The sequence below is a fragment of the Ranitomeya variabilis genome, chromosome 1, assembly GCF_051348905.1.
Source record: "Ranitomeya variabilis isolate aRanVar5 chromosome 1, aRanVar5.hap1, whole genome shotgun sequence".
Classification (NCBI taxonomy): Eukaryota; Metazoa; Chordata; class Amphibia; order Anura; family Dendrobatidae; genus Ranitomeya; species Ranitomeya variabilis.
In genome coordinates, this window is record NC_135232.1 from 183,815,239 (window position 1) to 183,839,908 (window position 24,670).

The window sequence follows — 24,670 nt, forward strand, 5'->3', positions numbered from 1 at the left end:
TGTGAGTGCAGCCCACTCTCTAGTCTGAGTGCAGCCACATAGGCCATCCATAGCTGGTTGTATTCAGTTCAGGGAGGGTGGTTCATTGCCTCATACTGTTCTTTTTTTTTTTTTTTTTTTTCAAGTAGTGTAGTCTGCTGCTAATTTTTTCCAAAAAATCCTATTAGTGTCTTTCCACCCGTCTCCAGCTAACTTGTGGAAAAACACTACATAGGATAACGTAGAGGAGGGTTTTTGGGCCTTGCAGCGCCGTTTACGGCTGTCTGCACGGTCTCCGTGTGACTGCAGCTCGCCCTGTAGTCTGTGAGCAGCCATAGCCTGGTTGTCTCCAGCTCAGGGTTCTTCACTGCGTCATACCGTAAAATCAATTTTCCTTTTCTTTTAAGTAGTGGAGGCTGCTGCACATTTTTTCAAAAAATTCCTATTAGTGTCTTTCCACCCGTCTCCAGCTAACTTGTGGAAAAACACTACATAGGATAACGTAGAGGAGGGTTTTTGGGCCTTGCAGCGCCGTTTACGGCTGTCTGCACGGTCTCCGTGTGACTGCAGCTCGCCCTGTAGTCTGTGAGCAGCCATAGCCTGGTTGTCTCCAGCTCAGGGTTCTTCACTGCGTCATACCGTAAAATCAATTTTCCTTTTCTTTTAAGTAGTGGAGGCTGCTGCACATTTTTTCAAAAAATTCCTATTAGTGTCTTTCCACCCATCTCCAGCTAACTTGTGGAAAAACACTACATAGGATAACATAGAGGAGGGTTTTTGGGCCTTGCAGCGCCGTTTACGGCTGTCTGCACGGTCTCCGTGTGACTGCAGCTCGCCCTGTAGTCTGTGAGCAGCCATAGCCTGGTTGTCTCCAGCTCAGGGTTCTTCACTGCATCATACCGTAAAATCAATTTTCCTTTTCTTTTAAGTAGTGCAGGCTGCTGCACATTTTTTCAAAAAATTCCTATTAGTGTCTTTCCACCCATCTCCAGCTAACTTGTGGAAAAACACTACATAGGATAACGTAGAGGAGGGTGTTTTTGGGCCTTGCAGCGCCGTTTACGGCTGTCTGCACGGTCTCCGTGTGACTGCAGCTCTCTCTGTTGTCAGTTCAGCCCCCAAAAAATAAATAAATAATAAAGTTCACCAAACACACCAGTGACACCACTTTACATTTGTGTAGGCCACATTAGCTCATATTAAAGTCTAGTCCACACTTTAGAAAATTAGTGTTTCTTATACCTGTTAGGAGTTGTTCAGGAATAAGCACACAAAGCCGTTAGTACTTTTCTGCTTATCTTTATCAGTCAACCAAGATGAAGAAGGCAGTGAGTAAGGCACGTGGGCGTGGGCGCGGAGCAGGGAGAGGACGTGGGGATTCTGTGCCTGCTGCGGGCACCGGTGACACATCAGCACCCACTTTCACCAGGGAACAGTCTTTCCTGCGCAGCTTTGTCGCAGAGCGCCGTACACCGCTGCTGCGTGAAGACCAAATTGAAGCCGTTGTTGGATGGATGGCAGCTAATGCATCAACTTCAATTAGTGCCACATCCTCTCAGACACAGAGCACTGGAGAGAAGCCATCTGTGTTGTGAATTTGGTTTCTGGGCTCCCCCGGTGGTCACTGGTGGTACTGAACTTGTGTGCTTCATCGCCTCTGTTCACCTGTTTCCATCAGGATGTGGGAGTTGTCTATTTAGCCTTGCTCCTCAGTCATTTCTATGCCGGCCAACAATGTTACCAGAAGCCTTTCTGTTGCATGTTCCTGCTCCTAGACTACTATCAGCTAAGTTGGACTTGTAGTCCTAAGTTTGTTTTGCATTTTTGTTCCAGTTCTCTGTGTTTGAATATTTCTGAGGCTGGAAGCTCTTGTGAGCTGAAATTGCCACTCTGGTGTCATGAGTTGATATTAGAGTCTTAAAGTAATTTCAGGATGGTGTTTTGAAAGGGTTTTCAGCTGACTGTGTAGTTCCCTTTTCTGTCTTCCTACTATCTAGTAAGCGGACCTCAATTTGCTAAACCTATCTTCATACTTTGTATGTCAATTTCCTCTAAAATCACCGACATTATATGTGGGGGCTACTGTCTGCCTTTTGGGGAAAATTTCTCTAGAGGTAAGCCAGGTCTGTATTTTCCTCTGCTAGGGTCAGTCAGTTCTCCGGCTGGCGCTGGGCGTCTAGGGATAAAACGTAGGCACGCTACCCGGCCACTGTTAGTTGTGCGGTAGGTTTAGCTCACAGTCAGCTCGAGTTCCCATCTTCCAAGAGCTAGTCCTTTTGTATGCTTTACTACGGTCTCTTGCCATTGAGAACCATGACAGTTTGGCCGGCCAAGGGTTAAAATAATTGGCAGAAGAAAGGAGAGAAAAGAAGTCTGCAGAGAATTTTTTATTTTTTTTCCTGAGTTTGCTCATTAGTTGATTCACTAGCATCTCTGCTTACTGCAGCCTTCGTCTCTCTCTCCTTCTAATCCTTGAATGGTTCTGATTTCACCTGATGAAAATGGATCCTCAGAGTTTAGCTACAGGTTTGAATAATCTCGCTATGAAGGTTCAAAGTTTACAGGATTTTGTAATTCATGCTCCTATATCTGAACCTAGAGTACCTTTGCCTGAATTTTTCTCCGGGGATAGATCTCGCTTCCAGAATTTCAAACATAATTGTAAATTATTTTTGTCTCTGAGATCTCGCTCCGCTGGAGATCCTGCACAGCAGGTCAGGATTGTAATTTCCTTGCTCCGGGGCGACCCTCAGGATTGGGCATTTGCTTTGGCACCAGGGGATCCTGCGTTGCTCAATGTGGATGCGTTTTTCCTGGCTTTGGGGTTGCTTTATGAGGAACCTCATTTAGAGATTCAGGCTGAAAAAGCCTTGATGGCCCTGTCTCAAGGGCAAGATGAGGCTGAAATATACTGCCAAAAAGTTCGTAAGTGGTCTGTGCTTACTCAGTGGAATGAGTGCGCCCTGGCGGCGAATTTCAGAGAGGGTCTCTCTGATGCCATTAAAGATGTTATGGTGGGGTTCCCTGTGCCTGCAGGTCTGAATGAGTCCATGACAATGGCTATTCAGATTGATCGGCGTTTGCGGGAGCGCATACCTGTGCACCATTTGGCGGTGTCTACTGAGAAGGCGCCAGAGATTATGCAATGTGATAGAATTCTGTCCAGAAGCGAACGACAGAATTTTAGGCGAAAAAATGGGTTATGCTTCTATTGTGGCGATTCAACTCATGTTATATCAGCATGCTCTAAACGTACTAAGAAGGTTGATAAGTCTGTTTCAATTGGTACTTTACAGTCCAAGTTTATTCTGTCTGTGACCCTGATTTGCTCTTTATCGTCTATTACCGCGGACGCCTATGTCGACTCTGGCGCCGCTTTGAGTCTTATGGATTGGTCCTTTGCCAAACGCTGTGGGTTTAATTTAGAGCCTCTGGAAGTTCCTATACCTCTGAAGGGTATTGACTCCACGCCATTGGCTAGTAATAAACCACAATAATGGACACAAGTAACTATGCGTATTAATCCGGATCACCAGGAGATTATTCGCTTCCTTGTGTTGTATAATCTACATGATGTGTTGGTGCTTGGATTGCCATGGCTGCAATCTCATAACCCAGTCCTCGACTGGAAAGCAATGTCTGTGTTAAGCTGGGGATGTCAGGGGACTCATGGGGACGTACCTTTGGTTTCCATTTCGTCATCTATTCCCTCTGAGATTCCGGAAATTTTATCTGATTATCGTGACGTTTTTGAGGAGCCTAAACTTGGTTCACTACCTCCGCACAGAGATTGCGATTGTACAATAGATCTGATTCCGGGCAGTAAGTTTCCAAAGGGTCGTTTATTTAATCTATCTGTGCCTGAACATGCTGCTATGCGGGAATATATTAAGGAGTCCTTGGAAAAGGGACATATTCGTCCTTCGTCATCTCCCTTAGGAGCCGGTTTTTTCTTTGTATCTAAAAAAGATGGCTCTTTGAGGCCGTGTATTGATTATCGGCTTTTGAATAAAATCACGGTTAAATATCAGTATCCTTTGCCACTGCTTACTGATTTGTTTGCTCGAATAAAGGGGGCCAAGTGGTTCTCTAAGATTTATCTTCGTGGGGCGTATAATTTAGTGCGAATTAAGCAGGGGGATGAGTGGAAAACCGCATTTAATACGCCTGAGGGCCATTTTGAGTATTTAGTAATGCCTTTTGGTCTTTCAAATGCCCCTTCAGTCTTTCAGTCTTTTATGCATGACATTTTCCGTGAGTATTTGGATAAATTTATGATTGTGTATCTGGATGATATTTTGATTTTTTCGGACGACTGGGACTCTCATGTCCAACAGGTCAGGAGGGTTTTTCAGGTTTTGCGCTCTAATTCCTTGTGTGTAAAGGGTTCTAAGTGTGTTTTTGGGGTTCAAAAGATTTCGTTTTTGGGGTACATTTTTTCCCCCTCTTCCATTGAGATGGACCCTGTCAAGGTTCAGGCTATTTGTGATTGGACGCAACCCTCTTCTCTTAAGAGCCTTCAGAAGTTTTTGGGCTTTGCTAATTTTTATCGTCGATTTATAACTGGTTTTTCTGATGTTGCTAAACCGTTGACTGATTTGACTAAGAAGGGTGCTGATGTTGCTGATTGGTCCCCTGCTGCTGTGGAGGCCTTTCGGGAGCTTAAGCGCCGCTTTTCTTCCGCCCCTGTATTGCGTCAGCCTGATGTTACTCTTCCTTTTCAGGTTGAGGTCGACGCTTCAGAAATCGGAGCTGGGGCGGTTTTGTCGCAGAAAAATTCCGACTGCTCCGTGATGAGACCTTGCGCGTTCTTTTCTCGTAAATTTTCGCCCGCTGAGCGAAATTATGATATTGGTAATCGGGAGCTCTTGGCTATGAAGTGGGCTTTTGAGGAGTGGCGTCATTGGCTTGAGGGGGCTAGACATCAGGTGGTGGTATTGACCGACCACAAGAATTTGATTTATCTTGAGTCTGCCAGGCGCCTGAATCCTAGACAGGCGCGCTGGTCGTTATTTTTCTCTCGGTTTAATTTTGTGGTTTCTTACCTACCGGGTTCTAAAAATGTGAAGGCGGATGCCCTTTCTAGGAGTTTTGAGCCTGATTCCCCTGGTAATTCTGAACCTACAGGTATCCTTAAGGATGGAGTGATATTATCTGCTGTTTCCCCAGACTTGCGACGGGTCTTGCAGGAGTTTCAGGCGGATAGACCTGATCGTTGCCCGCCTGGTAGAATGTTTGTTCCTGATGATTGGACCAGTAGAGTCATCTCGGAGGTCCATTCTTCTGCGTTGGCTGGTCATCCTGGAATCTTTGGTACCAGGGATTTGGTGGCTAGGTCCTTCTGGTGGCCTTCCCTGTCGCGAGATGTGCGAGGTTTTGTGCAGTCTTGTGATGTTTGTGCTCGGGCCAAGCCTTGTTGTTCTCGGGCTAGTGGATTGTTGTTATCTTTGCCTATTCCGAAGAGGCCTTGGACTCACATCTCCATGGATTTTATTTCTGATCTCCCTGTTTCTCAGAAGATGTCTGTCATCTGGGTGGTGTGTGACCGTTTCTCTAAGATGGTCCATTTGGTTCCCTTGCCTAAATTGCCTTCCTCATCCGAGCTGGTTCCTCTGTTTTTTCAAAATGTGGTTCGCTTGCATGGTATTCCGGAGAATATCGTGTCTGACAGGGGAACCCAATTCGTGTCTAGATTTTGGCGAGCGTTCTATGCTAGGATGGGCATTGATTTGTCTTTTTCGTCTGCTTTCCATCCTCAGACTAATGGCCAGACCGAGCGAACTAATCAGACCTTGGAGACTTATTTGAGGTGTTTTGTGTCTGCGGATCAGGATGATTGGGTTGCCTTTTTGCCCTTGGCAGAGTTTGCCCTCAATAATCGGGCTAGTTCTGCCACCTTGGTTTCTCCTTTCTTCTGTAATTCGGGGTTTCATCCTCGTTTCTCTTCCGGTCAGGTGGAGTCTTCGGATTGTCCTGGAGTGGATGCTGTGGTGGAGAGGTTGCATCAGATTTGGGGGCATGTGGTGGACAATTTGAAGTTGTCCCAGGAGAAGACTCAGCATTTTGCCAACCGCCGTCGTCGTGTTGGTCCTCGTCTTTGTGTTGGGGACTTGGTGTGGTTGTCTTCTCGTTTTGTCCCTATGAAGGTTTCTTCTCCTAAGTTTAAGCCTCGGTTCATCGGCCCGTACAAGATATTGGAGATTCTTAACCCTGTGTCCTTTCGTTTGGACCTCCCTGCATCTTTTTCTATTCATAATGTCTTCCATCGGTCATTGTTGCGCAGGTATGAGGTACCGGTTGTGCCTTCCGTTGAGCCTCCTGCTCCGGTGTTGGTTGAGGGTGAGTTGGAGTACGTTGTCGAGAAGATCTTGGACTCCCGTGTTTCCAGACGGAGACTTCAGTATCTGGTCAAGTGGAAGGGCTACGGTCAGGAGGATAATTCTTGGGTGACAGCCTCTGATGTTCATGCCTCCGATTTGGTCCGTGCCTTTCATAGGGCTCGTCCTGATCGCCCTGGTAGTTCTGGTGAGGGTTCGGTGCCCCCTCCTTGAGGGGGGGGTACTGTTGTGAATTTGGTTTCTGGGCTCCCCCGGTTGTCACTGGTGGTACTGAACTTGTGTGCTTCATCGCCTCTGTTCACCTGTTTCCATCAGGATGTGGGAGTTGTCTATTTAGCCTTGCTCCTCAGTCATTTCTATACCGGCCAACAATGTTACCAGAAGCCTTTCTGTTGCATGTTCCTGCTCCTAGACTACTATCAGCTAAGTTGGACTTGTAGTCCTAAGTTTGTTTTGCATTTTTGTTCCAGTTCTCTGTGTTTGAATATTTCTGAGGCTGGAAGCTCTTGTGAGCTGAAATTGCCACTCTGGTGTCATGAGTTGATATTAGAGTCTTAAAGTAATTTCAGGATGGTGTTTTGAAAGGGTTTTCAGCTGACTGTGTAGTTCCCTTTTCTGTCTTCCTACTATCTAGTAAGCGGACCTCAATTTGCTAAACCTATCTTCATACTTCGTATGTCAATTTCCTCTAAAATCACCGACATTATATGTGGGGGCTACTGTCTGCCTTTTGGGGAAAATTTCTCTAGAGGTAAGCCAGGTCTGTATTTTCCTCTGCTAGGGTCAGTCAGTTCTCCGGCTGGCGCTGGGCGTCTAGGGATAAAACGTAGGCACGCTACCCGGCCACTGTTAGTTGTGCGGTAGGTTTAGCTCACAGTCAGCTCGAGTTCCCATCTTCCAAGAGCTAGTCCTTTTGTATGCTTTACTACGGTCTCTTGCCATTGAGAACCATGACACATCTGTCTCTTCACCACCTGCCAAATTGCCCAGGCAGACAGAGAGCCCAGGACAGGAGCCGTCTCTACTTCTGTTCTCTGAATCTCTTGGCTTGGAAACAGGGGGCCAGCCAAGCAGCATTGGAGAAATGGAAGAAGAGGCAGGGTGCAGTGATGCCCAACAGCTTTTTCTCTCTGAGTCTGAAGAGGCTGGTGGGCCAGTGCCTCCGGTCACCACATCGCAGGCCGCATCCGCTGATGATGACACTCAGGTGCCACTTACTGGTGCGTGCTCTGCTGCTGAGACTACCCAGGAGGAGCAGTTGGGGGCAGAGGGTAGTGTAGATGATGAGGTCCTTGACCCATCTTGGCATGAGGGACAGGAAGGTGGTGGGAGCAGCTCTGAGGAAGAGATTCCCCGTACGGCCCAAAGAGGGAGAGGGAGGGGGAAGACTGCGGATCCTGCAGCCTCCGCTTTGGCACCCGTTAGGAGCATGTCTCTTCCAAAAGCCAAAAAGGGCGCTCCCAAGACTTGCAGTGCCTGGTCCTTTTTTGACACAGTTGCAGATGACATTTGCTATGTCAAATGCAAGGTGTGTCATCACAAAGTCAAAAGAGGGAAAAATGTCAGCAACCTCAATACCTCCAACATGTGGAAACATGTGCGCACCAGGCACGCGGCGGAGTTAGAAAGACACACTGAAGAGCTAGGCCAACCAACAGCGGCAGCTACCACCTCTTCAGCTCGTGTTGCCTCTTCCTCCAGCTCACACGCAGCTGGTTCGGCTTCCTCCCAGGATCGCCGTGGAAGAACCTCTGGCCTTGTTGTCCAGAGACCCGCTGTAATTCCACCCGCAGCACCACTTTCCCAGTCATCCACACACTCCCAGCCCAGTGTACAGCCATCGGTAGTACAGGCATGGGAGAAAAGGCGGCCTTTCTCGGCAAACCACCCACGAGCACAGGCTCTGACTGCAGGCATTGCCAAACTTCTGTCACTGGAAATGCTGTCATTCAGGCTGGTGGAGACTGACAGCTTCCGTGACTTGATGTCATTGGCAGTCCCACAGTACAATGTGCCCAGACGCTTTTATTTCAGCAGGCAAGCCATCCCTGCCCTGCACAAGCATGTGGAGGGACACATAAAACACGCGCTACTGAACGCCGTCAGTAGCAAGGTCCACCTCACCACCGATGCGTGGACCAGTCAACATGGACAGAGGCGATACCTTTCCCTCACTGCCCATTGGGTTAATGTCGTTGAGCCGGGTACAGACCGTGCGAGTGGCGCAGGACGTGTCCTGCCCACTCCAAGGATTGCAGGAATCCATTCTGTACGTATTGACTCCTCCTCTTACACCAGTTCCTCAGAATCATCGCTGCAGGAGCCGTCACAGTCCACCTCCACATGGACCCGTGATGAACGTTTACCTGTTACGACCGACATGAGCACAGCCGTGGCCAAACGTCAACAGGCCGTCTTGAAATTAATTTCTTTGGGGAATCGAAGCCACACAGCGCAGGAGCTCTGGAATGCCATCAAGCAGGAGAGCGATGTGTGGTTTGTGCCAGCGAATCTCCAGCCAGGCATGGTAGTGTGTGATAATGGCCGAAATCTGGTGGCAGCTCTGGGCCTCGGCAACCTCACTCACATCCCATGTCTGGCACATGTGCTCAATTTGGTCGTGCAGAGTTTTTTGAGGGACTATCCGGATCTTGATGCACTGCTGCACAAGAGTGTGCTCACTTGCGGCGTTCCAGCACGGCCAAAGCGCGCATTGCGGCTCTGCAGCGCCGACACCGGCTGCCGGAACATCGCATCATATGTGACCTACCTACCAGGTGGAATTCCACGTTACATATGTTGGAGCGGTTGTGTGAGCAGCAGCAAGCTGTAATGGAGTACCAGCTGCTTCAGGCGCAAAGAAGTCTCACTCAGCGCCGTTCAGACTTCACAACCACAGAGTGGGCCACTATGAATGACGTCTGCCAGGTTTTGCGTCCCTTCGATTATTCCACGCGGATGGCGAGTGCAGATGATGCACTAGTCAGCATGACTGTCCCCCTTATCTGCCTGCTTGAAAAATCACTGCAAGCGCTAAGGGATGATGTTGTGGAAGAGGTGGAGGATGAGGATTCACCATTTCCATCATCTTCTGGACAGTCAGCGCCACGTGGTTCCTCACAAACGCGTAGGCAGGGGACAGTTTGTGAGGAGGATGAGGAGGAGTCAATGGAGGAGGAAGACATCCGTCCAGAGGAGGGAGTTACACAATTGTCCAGTACTCAGTGTGTACAGCGAGGGTGGGGTGATGACGAGCGGGCAGAGATCACGCCTCCAGCAGGGGACAGCGTTTCTTGGGCAGTTGGCAGTCTGCAGCACATGGTGGATTACATGCTGCAGTGCCTGAGAAACGACCGCCGCATCGCCCACATTCTCAACATGTCTGAATATTGGGTGTTCACCCTCCTCGATCCTTGCTACCGGGACAACGTAGAAAGCCTCATCACACCGTTGAACCGGGAGCGAAAAATGTGGGAGTACCAAGACACACTGGTGAATTCCATCATCTTCTCCATTCCAAGTGAGAGAAGTGCTGCTAGTGCATTACAAAGCAGCTCAGTGCGTCCAGGCAGTGGTGGAGGCTCTGCACAAAGAGGGAGCAGAAGCAGTGCCTCTGCCCAAGGCAAGAGCAGTATGGCCCAACTGTGGCACAGTTTTCTGTGCCCGCCACAAAAGTCAACACCATCACAGACGGCTCCAGTCAGCAGGAGGCAACGGTTCCGTCAGATGGTGACAGACTACATGTCTTGCCCTCTTGCTGTACTCCCAGACGGCTCTTCCCCTTTCAAGTTTTGGGTCTCAAAGCTGGATACATGGCCAGAGCTAAGCCAGTATGCATTGGAGGTGCTGGCTTGCCCTGCGGCTAGTGTATTATCGGAACGCGTCTTTAGTGCTGCAGGTGGTGTACTAACTGACCGTCGCATGCGACTATCCTCCGATAACGTTGACCGGCTTACTTTCCTGAAAATGAACAAGGCCTGGATCTCGCAGGAATTTGCCACTCCTCTTCCTGATTAAATAATTAGGTGACTGTCTACGTTATCCAGGTCTCCTGTTGTGTTCATCTTTCTACCACCTGAACTTAAATTCCTGGGCTACAACACCGCCAGTTGAGGCTCAGAAGTGCCGTCTGCACAGTCAAAACATACGGCCCAGTGTTATTGGGTTTCAGTAACGTCAGCTGATCCCCAGCTGTGTAGCCGGCAATGTGTCCTGCGACCGCCACGCTGACACAACAACTGAAATGTAAGGGAACCTGTCCCCCCCCAAGGCGTTTGTTACTGAAAGAGCCACCTTGTGCAGCAGTAATTCTGCACAAGGAAAAGGTAGCTATTTTTGTTTAGATCCTTGCACACGCAGAACTTAACACTTATAAAATGTGTCCACTGATACCGTAAAACCGTCCCGGAAGTGGGACTTTCCTTCGTAATATGACGCAGCACAGCTGTCATTCCTACCACCTTGGCGCCGTGCCCCGGCTCCTCAGCGTTGTTTGAATCTGTCCCGGAGCCTGCGCTGTTATGTTATCCCTTGGCCAGGCACACTTAGCGCTGCCCATCTTCTGACATCAATTGGTGTCAGGCTGGCTGCGCCTGTGCGTCCGCGCTGGCCGAGAGCCCGCCTCACATTGTCTTCTGATTTCATCCCACTGGGGGCCTGAGATCCATGGACATGCGCAGTGCATATCTGAACCTCCGCCTCTCACTCATCTCCCTACGCTTTCTTCAGACTGTGCGCCGTCAGCTGATCCCTAATAGCATGCCACGGCCGTGACGCCGCACAGTCTGAAGAAGCCGTAGGGAGGGGAGTGAGAGGCGAGGATATGCACTGTGCATGGCCACGGATCCCAGGCCTGCGGTGGGATTACATTAGATGACACTGCGAGGCGGGACCTCAGACATCGCGGCCGCACAGGCGCAGCCAGCCTGACACCAAATGATGTCAGAAGATGGGCAGCGCTAAGTGTGCCTGGCCAAGGGATAACATAACAGCGCAGGCTCCGGGACAGATTCAAACAACGCTGAGGAGCCGGGGCACGGCGCCAAGGGGGTAGGAATGACAGCTGTGCTGCGTCATATTACGGGACGGTCTCACGGTTTCAGGGGACACAATTTATGTGTTTAGTTCTGTGTTTGCAAGGAGCTAAACAAAAATAGCTACCTTTTCCTTTTGCATCTTTTGTGCTGCACAAGCTGGCTCTTTCAGCTACAAACGCCTTGGGGGGGGGGTTAAAGGTTCCCTTTCGACTTTCTCCAATCAGGCTTCGGCCTACATTGTGTTCCTCTGCTTCTCCTGCTGTCCCTGGGCTCCAACACCGCTAGTTGTTGCCTGGTAGTGCTGTACGCACAGTCCCAACAGTCCCTCCTCTGTTATTGGGGTTCAGTAACGTCAGCTGTTCCCCTGCTGTGTGTGTGGCAATCCCTCCTATCTCCTCCACCTCCACCTCCTCCTCCTCCTCCTGTCCCTGGGCTCCAACACCGCTAGTTGTTGCCTGGTAGTGCTGTACGCACAGTCCCAACAGTCCCTCCTCTGTTATTGGGGTTCAGTAACGTCAGCTGTTCCCCTGCTGTGTGTGTGGCAATCCCTCCTATCTCCTCCACCTCCTCCTCCTCCTCCTGTCCCTGGGCTCCAACACCGCTAGTTGTTGCCTGGTAGTGCTGTACGCACAGTCCCAACAGTCCCTCCTCTGTTATTGGGGTTCAGTAACGTCAGCTGTTCCCCTGCTGTGTGTGTGGCAATCCCTCCTATCTCCTCCACCTCCTCCTCCTGTCCCTGGGCTCCAACACCGCTAGTTGTTGCCTGGTAGTGCTGTACGCACAGTCCCAACAGTCCCTCCTCTGTTATTGGGGTTCAGTAACGTCAGCTGTTCCCCTGCTGTGTGTGTGGCAATCCCTCCTATCTCCTCCACCTCCTCCTCCTCCTCCTCCTCCTGTCCCTGGGCTCCAACACCGCTAGTTGTTGCCTGGTAGTGCTGTACGCACAGTCCCAACAGTCCCTCCTGTTATTGGGGTTCAGTAACGTCAGCTGTTCCCCTGCTGTGTGTGTGGCAATCCCTCCTATCTCCTCCACCTCCTCCTCCTCCTCCTGTCTCTAGGCTCCAACACCGCTAGTTGTTGCCTGGTAGTGCTGTACGCACAGTCCCAACAGTCCCTCCTCTGTTATTGGGGTTCAGTAACGTCAGCTGTTCCCCTGCTGTGTGTGTGGCAATCCCTCCTATCTCCTCCACCTCCTCCTCCTCCTCCTGTCCCTGGGCTCCAACACCGCTAGTTGTTGCCTGGTAGTGCTGTACGCACAGTCCCAACAGTCCCTCCTCTGTTATTGGGGTTCAGTAACGTCAGCTGTTCCCCTGCTGTGTGTGTGGCAATCCCTCCTATCTCCTCCACCTCCTCCTCCTCCTCCTGTCCCTGGGCTCCAACACCGCTAGTTGTTGCCTGGTAGTGCTGTACGCACAGTCCCAACAGTCCCCCCTCTGTTATTGGGGTTCAGTAACGTCATCTGTTCCCCTGCTGTGTGTGTGGCAATCCCTCCTATCTCCTCCACCTCCTCCTCCTCCTCCTGTTCCTGGGCTCCAACACCGCTAGTTGTTGCCTGGTAGTGCTGTACGCACAGTCCCAACAGTCCCTCCTCTGTTATTGGGGTTCAGTAACGTCAGCTGTTCCCCTGCTGTGTGTGGCAATCCCTCCTATCTCCTCCACCTCCTCCTCCTGTCCCTGGGCTCCAACACCGCTAGTTGTTGCCTGGTAGTGCTGTACGCACAGTCCCAACAGTCCCTCCTCTGTTATTGGGGTTCAGTAACGTCAGCTGTTCCCCTGCTGTGTGTGTGGCAATCCCTCCTATCTCCTCCACCTCCTCCTCCTCCTCCTGTCCCTGGGCTCCAACACCGCTAGTTGTTGCCTGGTAGTGCTGTCCGCACAGTCCCAACAGTCCCTCCTCTGTTATTGGGGTTCAGTAACGTCAGCTGTTCCCCTGCTGTGTGTGTGGCAATCCCTCCTATCTCCTCCACCTCCACCTCCTCCTCCTCCTCCTGTCCCTGGGCTCCAACACCGCTAGTTGTTGCCTGGTAGTGCTGTCCGCACAGTCCCAACAGTCCCTCCTCTGTTATTGGGGTTCAGTAACGTCAGCTGTTCCCCTGCTGTGTGTGTGGCAATCCCTCCTATCTCCTCCACCTCCTCCTCCTCCTCCTGTCCCTGGGCTCCAACACCGCTAGTTGTTGCCTGGTAGTGCTGTCCGCACAGTCCCAACAGTCCCTCCTCTGTTATTGGGGTTCAGTAACGTCAGCTGTTCCCCTGCTGTGTGTGTGGCAATCCCTCCTATCTCCTCCACCTCCACCTCCTCCTCCTCCTCCTGTCCCTGGGCTCCAACACCGCTAGTTGTTGCCTGGTAGTGCTGTCCGCACAGTCCCAACAGTCCCTCCTCTGTTATTGGGGTTCAGTAACATCAGCTGTTCCCCTGCTGTGTGTGTGGCAATCCCTCCTATCTCCTCCACCTCCTCCTCCTCCTCCTGTCCCTGGGCTCCAACACCGCTAGTTGTTGCCTGGTAGTGCTGTCCGCACAGTCCCAACAGTCCCTCCTCTGTTATTGGGGTTCAGTAACGTCAGCTGTTCCCCTGCTGTGTGTGTGGCAATCCCTCCTATCTCCTCCACCTCCACCTCCTCCTCCTCCTCCTGTCCCTGGGCTCCAACACCGCTAGTTGTTGCCTGGTAGTGCTGTACGCACAGTCCCAACAGTCCCTCCTCTGTTATTGGGGTTCAGTAACGTCAGCTGTTCCCCTGCTGTGTGTGTGGCAATCCCTCCTATCTCCTCCACCTCCTCCTCCTCCTCCTGTCCCTGGGCTCCAACACCGCTAGTTGCTGTCCAGAAGTGCTGACCGCACAGAGCCAAACACCTCGCCAATGTGTTAGTGGGGTTCAGCACCGCCAGCTGTTCCCCTGCTGTGTATACGGCAACGTGTACTGCGACCGCCACGCAGGCACAACAAGTTAAATTTAAGGGAACCTGTCCCCCCCCCCCCCAGGCGTTTGTTACTGAAGGAGCCACCTTGTGCAGCAGTAATGATGCAAAGGGAAAAAGTGCCTCTTTTCGTGGTGCTCCTTGCACATGCTGAACCTAACACTTATGAAAAGTGTCCCCTCCTACCGTGATACCGTCCGGTTGGTGGAACTTTCCTTTGTGATGTGACGCAGCACAGCCGTCATTCTTACCCCCTTGGCGCCGTGCGCCGCCTCCTCAGCGTTGTTTGAATCAGTCCCGGAGCCTGCGCTGTTAGGTTTGCCCTTGGCCATGCACACATTTTGCGCTGCCCGTCTTCTGACATCATTTGGTGTCAGGCTGGCTGAGCCTGTGCGGCCGCGCTGGACGAGATCCCGCCTCGTAGTGTCTTCTGATTTAATCCCACTGGGGGCCTGAGATCCATGGACATGCGCAGTGCATATCTGAATCTCCACCTCTCACTCATCTCCCTACGGCTTCTTCAGACTGTGTGGTGTCAGCTGATCCCTAATAGCATGCCACGGCCGTGACACCGCACAGTCTGAAGAAGCCGTAGGGAGGGGAGTGAGAGGTGAGGATATGCACTGCGCATGGCCACGGATCCCAGGCCCGCGGTGGGATTACATTAGACGACACTGCAAGGCGGGATCTCGGCCAGCGCGGCCGCACAGGCGCAGCCAGTCTGACACCAAATGATGTCAGAAGACGGGCAGCGCAAAATGTGTGCATGGCCAAGGGCAAACCTAACAGCGCAGGCTCCGGGACTGATTCAAACAACGCTGAGGAGGCGGCACACGGCGCCAAGGGGGTAAGAATGACGGCTGTGCTGCGTCACATCACAAAGGAAAGTTCCACCAACCGGACGGTATCACGGTAGGAGGGGACACTTTTCATAAGTGTTAGGTTCAGCATGTGCAAGGACCATAATTAAAAGAGCTAAGTTTACCTTTTCCAGCATTAGTGCTGTACACGATGGCTCTTTCAGCTACAAACGCCTGGGGGGGGGGGTTAAAGGTTCCCTTTCAACTTGCTCCAGTGCAGGCTTCGGCCCACACTCTGCTCCCTCTCCTCCTCCTGCTGACCCTGGGCTCTAACACCGCCAGTTGGGGCCCAGATGTGCTAGCTGCACAGAGAAAAACACCAGCCAAAGTGTCAGTGGGGTTCAGCAACGCCAGCTGTTCCCCTGCTGTGCAGCCGGCAACGTGTCCTGCAACAGCCACGCAGGCACAACAGACCCAAAGCTGCCGCCAGTGCAGGCTTCGGCCTACACTCCGCTCCCTCTCCTCCTGCTGACCCTGGGCTCTAACAGCGCCAGTTGGGGCCCGGTACTGCTAGCTGCACAGAGAAAAACACCAGCCAATGTGTCAGTGGGGTTCAGCACCGCCAGCTGTTCCCCTGCTGTGCAGCCGGCAACGTGTCCTGCAACAGCCACGCAGACACAAGAACTGAAATTGAAGGAAACCTGTCGCCCCTCCCCCAGGTGTTTCTACGTTTTACAGCCACCTTGTACGACAGTAATGCTGCATGTGTGCAAGGTGGCTCAGAAACTTATTCTCCTTGCCCATGTTGAACTGAACACGTGTAAAATGAGTCCTCTGCGACCATTAAAACGTCCCTCAGGTGTGATTTTCCTTTGTATTGACACGCAACAAGCTCCTTGGTAGCGCTGCCCGTCTTCTGGCATCATTGTTTGGCTGCCTGCGCCTCTGCGGCTGCCTTGCCCCACACAACGCCCCTCGGTGTCTTATTTATTTGGACTGCGAGGGTGTGATTGATGGGCATGAACGGTGCATTTCTTCGCCTGTCCCTCATCTCCTTCCGGCTTCTTCGGACTGTGCGTCTTCATGGCCGTGGCATGCGATAAGGGATCAGCTGACGCCGCACAGTCTGAAGCGGGTGTAAGGACCCGAGTGTGAGAGGCGAACATATGTACTGCGCCAGGCCATGAATCCCAGCCCCGCAGTGTTTTAACAATGTTAAGACACTGCGGGGCTGGGATTCATAGTCATCGCGAACCGCACCGGCCGACATTAAATGATGTCAGAAGATGGGCAGCGCTAACAGCGCAAGGCCAAGGGATAAAACGACAGCGCAGACTCCTGTACAGCAAATAACGATGCTGAGGAGGCTGCGCAAAGCACCAAGGTGGCATTTTTGCCAGCTGTACTGCGTCTCTTTACGAAGGGAACTCACGCCTCAAAATCAGTTTGACTGTGTAAGGGCCTAAATGTTATACGTGTTCCTTTCAGCGTGTGCAAGGAGAAAAATTAAAAGAGCAACCTTTGACTTGTGCAGCACTACTGCTGCATAAGCTGTGGCTCTTCTAGTTTGTAACACCTGAAGGGGGGTTAAAGGTTACCTTTGAAATTGGTTCAGTTAGGCTTCGGCCTACACTCTGCTCCCCCTGCAGAGCCTGGGCTCTAACACCGCCAGTTGGGGCCCGGTACTGCTAGCTGCACAGAGAAAAACACCAGCCAATGTGCCAGTGGGGTTCAGCACCGCCAGCTGTTCCCCTGCTGTGTAGCCGGCAACGTGTCCTGCAAATGCCACGCAGACACAACAGACCCAAAGCTGCCGCCAGTGCAGGCTTCGGCCTACACTCCGCTCCCTCTCCTCCTCCTGCTGACCCTGGGCTCTAACACCGCCAGTTGGGGCCCAGATGTGCTAGCTGCACAGAGAAAAACACCAGCCAATGTGTCAGTGGGGTTCAGCACCGCCAGCTGTTCCCCTGCTGTGTAGCCGGCAACGTGTCCTGCAACAGCCACTCAGACACAAGAACTGAAATTGAAGGGAACTTGTCCCCCCTCCCCCAGGCGTTTGTATGTTTTCCAGCCACCTTGTACGGCAGTAATGCTGCATGTGTGCAAGGTGGCTCATAAACGTATTCTCCTCGCACATGTGGAACTGAACACGTCTAAAATGTGTCCTCTGTGACCATTTAACCGTCCCGGAGGTGTGACTTTCCTTTGTAATGACACGCTGCAACCCCCTTGGTAGCACTGCCCGTCTTCTGGCATCATTGTTTGGCTGCCTGCGACTCTGCGGCCGCCCTGACCCACACAACGCCCCTCGGTGTCTAATTTATTTTGACTGCGAGAGTGTGATTGATGGGCATGAGCAGTGCCTATCTTCGCCTGTCCCTCATCTCCTTCCGCCTTCCTCAGACTGTGCGGCTTCATGGCCGTGGCATGCGATAAGGGATCAGCTGACGCCGCACAGTCTGAAGCGGGTGTAAGTACCCGAGTGTGAGAGGCCAACATATGTACTGCGCCAGGCCATGAATCCAAGCCCCGCAGTGTTTTAACTATGTAAAGACACTGCGGGGCTGGGATTCATGGTCATCGCAAACCGCAACGGCCGACATTAAATGATGCCAGAAGATGGGCAGCGCTAACAGCGCAAGGCCAAGGGATAAAACGACAGCGCAGACTCCTGTACAGCAAATAACAACGCTCAGGAGGCTGCGCCCAGCACCAAGGTGGGATTCTTGACATCTGTGCTGCGTCTCATTACGAAGGGAACTCCCGCCTCCAACACAGTTTGACTGTATAAAGGGCTAAATGTTATACGTGTTTCATTCAGCGTGTGCAAGGAGAAAAATTAAAAGAGCAACCTTTGACTTGTGCAGCACTACTGCTGCATAAGCTGTGGCTCTTCTAGTTTGTAACACCTGAGGGGGGGTTAAAGGTTACCTTTAAAATTGATTCAATTAGGCTTCGGCCTACACTCTGCTCCCCCTGCAGAGCCTGGGCTCTAACACCGCCAGTTGGGGCCCGGTACTGCTAGCTGCACAGAGAAAAACACCAGCCAATGTGTCAGTGGGGTTCTGCACCGCCAGCTGTTCCCCTGCTGTGTAGCCGGCAACGTGTCCTGCAACAGCCACGCAGACACAAAGCTGCCGCCAGTGCAGGCTTCGGCCTACACTCTGCTCCCTCTCCCCCTGCTGACCCTTTGCTCCAACACCGCTAGTTGGGGCTCTAGGAAGACAAGCTTGAATAGGTCCCCATCCTGGTTCCAGCACCATCAGCTGGTTCCGGGCAGAGCCTTTGGCTTACGTGCCTCCCTCTGGGTATCTGAGTTCCACCAACGTCAGGTGGTCCTTGGTAGTGCTTTCAGCACGGGTACCTCCTGCTTAGTAACCGGGTTCCAGTAACGTCAGCTGGTCCTCGGTAGTTCCATTGGCTCTTGGACCTTTGGCTACCCATCCGGGTTCCAGTACCGTCAGCTGGTTCTCGGCAGTGTCTTTTGCTCTTGTACCTTCTGCTCCCCATCCTGGTTCCAGTACCGTCAGCTGGTTCCGGGCAGAGCCTTTGGCTTAGGTGCCTCCTTCTAGGTATCCGAGTTCCACCAACGTCAGGTGGTCCTTGGTAGTGCTTTCAGCACGGGTACCTCCTGCTTAGTAACCGGGTTCCAGTAACGTCAGCTGGTCCTCGGTAGTTCCATTGGCTCTTGGACCTTTGGCTACCCATCCGGGTTCCAGTACCGTCAGCTGGTTCTCGGCAGTGTCTTTTGCTCTTGTACCTTCTGCTCCCCATCCTGGTTCCAGTACCGTCAGCTGGTTCCGGGCAGAGCCTTTGGCTTAGGTGTCTCCTTCTGGGTATCCGAGTTCCACCAACGTCAGGTGGTCCTTGGTAGTGCTTTCAGCACGGGTACCTCCTGCTTAGTAACCGGGTTCCAGTAACGTCAGCTGGTCCTCGGTAGTTCCATTGGCTCTTGGACCTTCGGGTAGCCATCCGAGTTCCAGTTCCATCAGCTGTTTCTCGGCATTTTCTCAGCCTACTTGTACCTTCTGCTACATTTCCAAGTTCAAGACCCTAAAGACGACGACCCGGAAGACCACCCCTAAGATGACGACGACACCAGAGACGACAACCACTGAGATGACGACGACCCTGGAGACGATGACCCTGAAGACCACCCCGATGACGACGACCCCAGAGACGACGACCCTGGAGACGACGACGACCTGGAAGACCGAGAAGCAGAAGAACAAGAGGCTGCAGAACAAAGAGCAGAAGAACATTAAGCATAAGACTAAATTTCAGAGCAAAAGATATTATCTAAATTATAAGCAGTGTATGGGGGTGAGTCCGTTCCTCCTCGTGGTGCCCCTGGATAAAGCCTGATGCTGCAGGCCAAACTGAACGCGGACAAATGTAACTCTTTTGTGACAGGCAGAACGGAAGGTGTAATCTTCAAACTTTTATAGACTACAACTACGGGAATGCCTGTCACAAATAAGAATATGATGAAGAAGTTGAATACGAAGAAGATAATAGTTCAATAAAAAGAATATGAACAATGTAACAAAAAAAATAATAGGTAGAAGATGAAGAAGATGAATAAGGTGAAGAAGTTGATGTCAAAGAAGCTGATGATGAGGATAATGAAGAAGAAAGTGTGGGAGAAGTAAAAAAGAAGGTGAAGGGCGTGGAAGTAGTGAAACATCAATATCTGGCAAAATAAATAAAAAATTAACATAGTCAAAATCTTTCTAACGCCGAGCGTCATAAAAAAATATAAAAATCCTGCTATTGTATTTGATTGGGCTAAACCTCTGTGCCTTTAATGTCTCCGCCACCTCCCCCAATACATCCTACATTACTCTTAGTTGTTTTCCTTCATGTAGAATTAACCTACAAGGAAAGAAAGGGTTTATTTTAATTCCGATATTTTCGTCCCATTGACTTGCATTGGGATCGGGTATCGGTATCGGATTAGATCCGATACTTTGACGGTATCGGCCGATACTTTCCGATACCGATACTTTCCGATATCGGAAAGGTATCGCTCAACACTACTGAGGACTCTCAATTCCAAATATTATTCTACTGGCTAGTGGCTAACACGGTACAAAGATATATATCTTTCCTGTAAGAAAAAATGTTAACTTCTCATTTGAAAAAGTGAAGCGAAGTGTGGCCTTACAAAACGTTTTGAACAATGAACTATTATATTTTTGCTCCTATTATTTTCTTTAGCCTGCATTGTGTAATGGACTATAAATGTTAGCAGTAAGTAATTCAGCCAATGAAAAATCCCTTATGGCATTAAAACAGGGAGCAATCCATATGGTGTGTGCAGTTTTATCTAATTGATAACACTTCTCAGCACTTCCTGCATTGTTGTACAGACAGCTTCACCCTGAATAATTGAAGAATACAGATTTTCTTTCACATTTAGAGACAAGACTATCAGTGTTTCTCTCAACAATAAAACCTCTCGCTGCCCCTGCAGCATCTTGTAATTTAATTAAACAAGTCCCATGAGACAAATAGAACTTTTATGAGACACTTTCGTAAAGCACGATGCAGTAAATAGGCAGAGTAGCATCTGTGGTAAGTCATAAAACTTCCACTAGGTGGGGCTCTTGTCACACAAAAGTTACCGCCAAATACAGTCTCACTATGGTAGTTACTCCAGAATTGTCTGTGGTTCATAATATTGGGCTGATGTGTGTCGTCGTGCTGCAAAATAATTACTTTTTACTGTATGTATTTTAATTCTGTTTTCACAGGAAGGTTTAATCTCAACCTACCATTCAGAAATTGTAGGAAATTGCTAAAATCAATGCAACTATACAGTAGTAACCAAAAGTTTTGCTTTTTAAAAAAAGGTGATTACTTTTGCTTGGTTGTTGTGATGCCATTTTCCAGGGGATGAATTGAAAGTGCATGAAGTTGTCATCATGCAAGACCTGCAAGATCGTCGTTTAACTAAAGAAAACTGACTGCCAAAAGTTTTGCATCTACTATTTATTGATCACAGTGTAGAGAGTAAAGGTACCTTCACACGAAGCGACGCTGCAGCGATAGCGACAACGATGCCGATCGCTGCAGCGTCGCTGTTTGATCGCTGGGGAGCTGTCACACAGACCGCTCTCCGGCGACCAACGATGCCGAGGTCCCCGGGTAACCAGGGTAAACATCGGGTTGCTAAGCGCAGGGCCGCGCTTAGTAACCCGATGTTTACCCTGGTTACCAGCGTAAAATGTAAAAAAAACAAACAGTACATGCTCACCTGCGCGTCCCCCAGCGTCTGCTTCCTGACACTGACTGAGCTCCGGCCCTAACAGCAGAGCGGTGACGTCACCGCTGTGCTTTCACTTTCATTTTAGGGCCGGCGCTCAGTAAGTGTCAGGAAGCAGAGGCTGGGGGACGCGCAGGTGAGCATGTACGGTTTGTTTTTTTTACTTTTACGCTGGTAACCAGGGTAAACATCGGGTTACTAAGCGCGGCCCTGCGCTTGGTAACCCGATGTATACCCTGGTTACCAGTGTAAAACATCGCTGGTATCGTTGCTTTTGCTTTCAAACACAACGATACACAGCGATCGGACGACCAAATAAAGTTCTGGACTTTATTCAGCGACCAGCGACATCACAGCAGGATCCTGATCGCTGCTGCGTGTCAAACAAAACGATATCGCTAGCGAGGACGCTGCAACGTCACGGATCGCTAGCGATGTCGTTTCGTGTGAAGGTACCTTAAGGCTGCAGTCACACTTGTATTTGATCAGTATTTCTCATCAGTATTTGTAAGCCAAAACCAGGAGTGGGTGATAAATACAGAATAGATGACGTGTTTCTATGATACTTTTCCTTTTATTGTTCCACTGCTGGTTTTGGCTGACAAATACTGATGTAAAATACTGACCAAATACTGCTAGTGTGATGGCAGCCTAATTCATTGCTTACAATGCCTTCACTTAGTGTTTTGTAGCATAAACTCTTGCTTTAATTACTGCACCACAGCAATGCGAATTGAAGCCACTAGTGTATTCAAGACATCCTGAGGGATCTTGCTCCATTCCATTTGGAAATCTGCAATTATTCATCTTTATTGCTATGGGTACGGGCCCCAACTCGTCAGCCTAATTCATCCCAAAGGTGCTCTATAGGGTGTAAATCAGGTGATTGGCTTGGCTATTGCATCAAGCAAACATTTTTCTTTGCTAACCAATTTTTTACTAAATTGGGTGTGTGCTTAGGATCATTGTTTTGCTGGAATTTCCAGCTCCTGCCTATTTTGCTTTTACCATGTGGCAGCATTACATTCTCCTGTATATCCTTGTGCATGGTAGCATTCATATTCCCATCAATTCTATGCAGATGGCCAATGTCAGATGCAGAAAAGTAGCCCCAACCATGACATTGCCACCACCATGTTTTACTGTAGGTGTTTGGTACCTTACATCATTATGTTTTTCAATTGGGCGGTATATATAGTGCTTGCCTTCTCTACCAAACAGATTGAACTTGGATTCATCCGACCACAATATCTTAGACCAATCTGACTCTTTCCACAGGCTGTGTTCTTTGGCAAACTCAAGTCGGACCTTCTGGCTCTTTGCAGAGATGAATGGCTTCTTGACTGGAATTTGTGCATTCAACCCTACTGCTCTTAGCATCGCACCACAGTTTGGCGACTCACTTTGACCCAATATTCTTAGTTCATTTCATGAGAAATCTGTACAGTACTTTTCTGGACAGCAGATGCAGACTTTTTCTTAATAATGTGATCAACTTTGGAGGAAGTTTTCCGTGGTTGTTCACTTCTAGGTTTGTCAGCTGTTCCATAACCTTTGTATTCCTTTATTATAGGTGACACTTGATTCTGAGAGCAGTTGAATTCCATAGCTACCTCTTTTTGGCTTTTGCCTGACTTCACTCAGAATAATACGCTTCCTGACATCTGGTGATAAATTTGGCTTTGTCTTTCCCATGTTTTAAACTCAAAACACACAAACAAATTTTTTTTTAAATTTTCGGTAAAATTCGACTACCCATATGCAAAACATATGGCTCAGCAAATGTTGAAAACTAACACATAAAGGAATAAAATAATGTCAAACACAATTTTCATCCATATAGCTGACAACCCTTTGCTTACGGTTTACTAAAATCACCAGGAAAATGGCATCACAACAACCAAACCGAAGTAATCACACTTTAAGAAAAATATACAAAACCTTTGGTCGCTACTGTACACATAGGCCCCAAGTGATCAAGACAAAAGATTTTAGACGCTGGTCTGGGTGAGGTGGCACGCTGGAGCTAGACCATCTTGATTCATTAAGAGGTACAAGTTGCGTGGGTCTCACCACAAATCTTACTCTAGCCTGAGATAAGAGTAATATTTGTGGCATAAGGAAAATTGCCGCTCATCGTGTCCTGCCCTGTTAAAAGTGGGCAAAGCTGGGCCAAAAGGTCATGAGACTTGCATTGGAACTCTGGCATAAAGCTTTGATGCCGCTAGCCCATAGTGCAGATATTCCATGATGTTTATTAGTTTTATACTGTTCTCATATTGGGAAATAGGACAGTGCTGATATATCTATAAACATTTTGATATTTCTGGGGTAGCCTCTAAAGCTCTGATTCATAAAGAATGTTGTTGTTCACACCATTCTTGACGAAGGGTGTGCTGAAGTCAAAGATGCATGATTCATTAAGAAGTGCAAAGACATGTGAGATTTGTGGCATGAGGCACACCGCAGCTCATCAGGGATTTAATGAGAGGGCATGTCCAGTAGTACCCATGTCCAACTGAAACTCCGCCCATTTTGGTGAAGCCAGCCAAAACTAGAGTGAAAACACTAAAAATCCTTTATATCTTCAAAGGGAATGATGTGTAATAGCTTTGATGGATGGGGGCATGTATTTCTTATGATTAGACTTTAAGCACTACTCCAGCATTTTTTTTGTATTGCAGCACTGGAGTGGTGCTACTAAACACTGTCCCTAGTCTCATACCTACCATCTGCTGCCAATCCTGTCGGTCCAGCAGTTTGTCACCTGTCGGACTGCTTCAGTGCTTGCTTTGTGATCGCAACTCAATGTAAGTCTATGAGAGCCAGAACGAGGATCTCATAGACTTACAATGATCACTCTTCGGTCAGTCAGAGGTTGTGGTCGCAGGATGGCAGTGCGGGAGTGGAGCGGTGTTAGAAAAGCTGAAGACGACAGCCGGTAAGTATAAGACTATGGTCAGGGAAATTAGATTAGTAGCACCACTGCAGCGCTGCAATTAAAAAAAATGCTGAAGTGGTGCTTTAAAGAGATTTTTGGAGGCAGAATATTGATGGCCTCTCATTAAGGCCCTCTTCACATGTCCATATAATAAAGGTACCAGAAAATACGGTACCGGTGTCATGACAGTTTTGGATCAGTGCGTCCTCCATTTTTTTCTGGTATGGCTTAAGAAAAATCAATTCCAAAGCTTCTTCTACACTTTGCAATGTAAAACACATTCAGCACATGTACGGCACACGAATAAAACACTGATGCTATCCGTGCGCTGTACGTGTTTTACACAAACCCATAGACTTGTATTGGCCCTTGTCACCTATGCTGCTGGTAAATT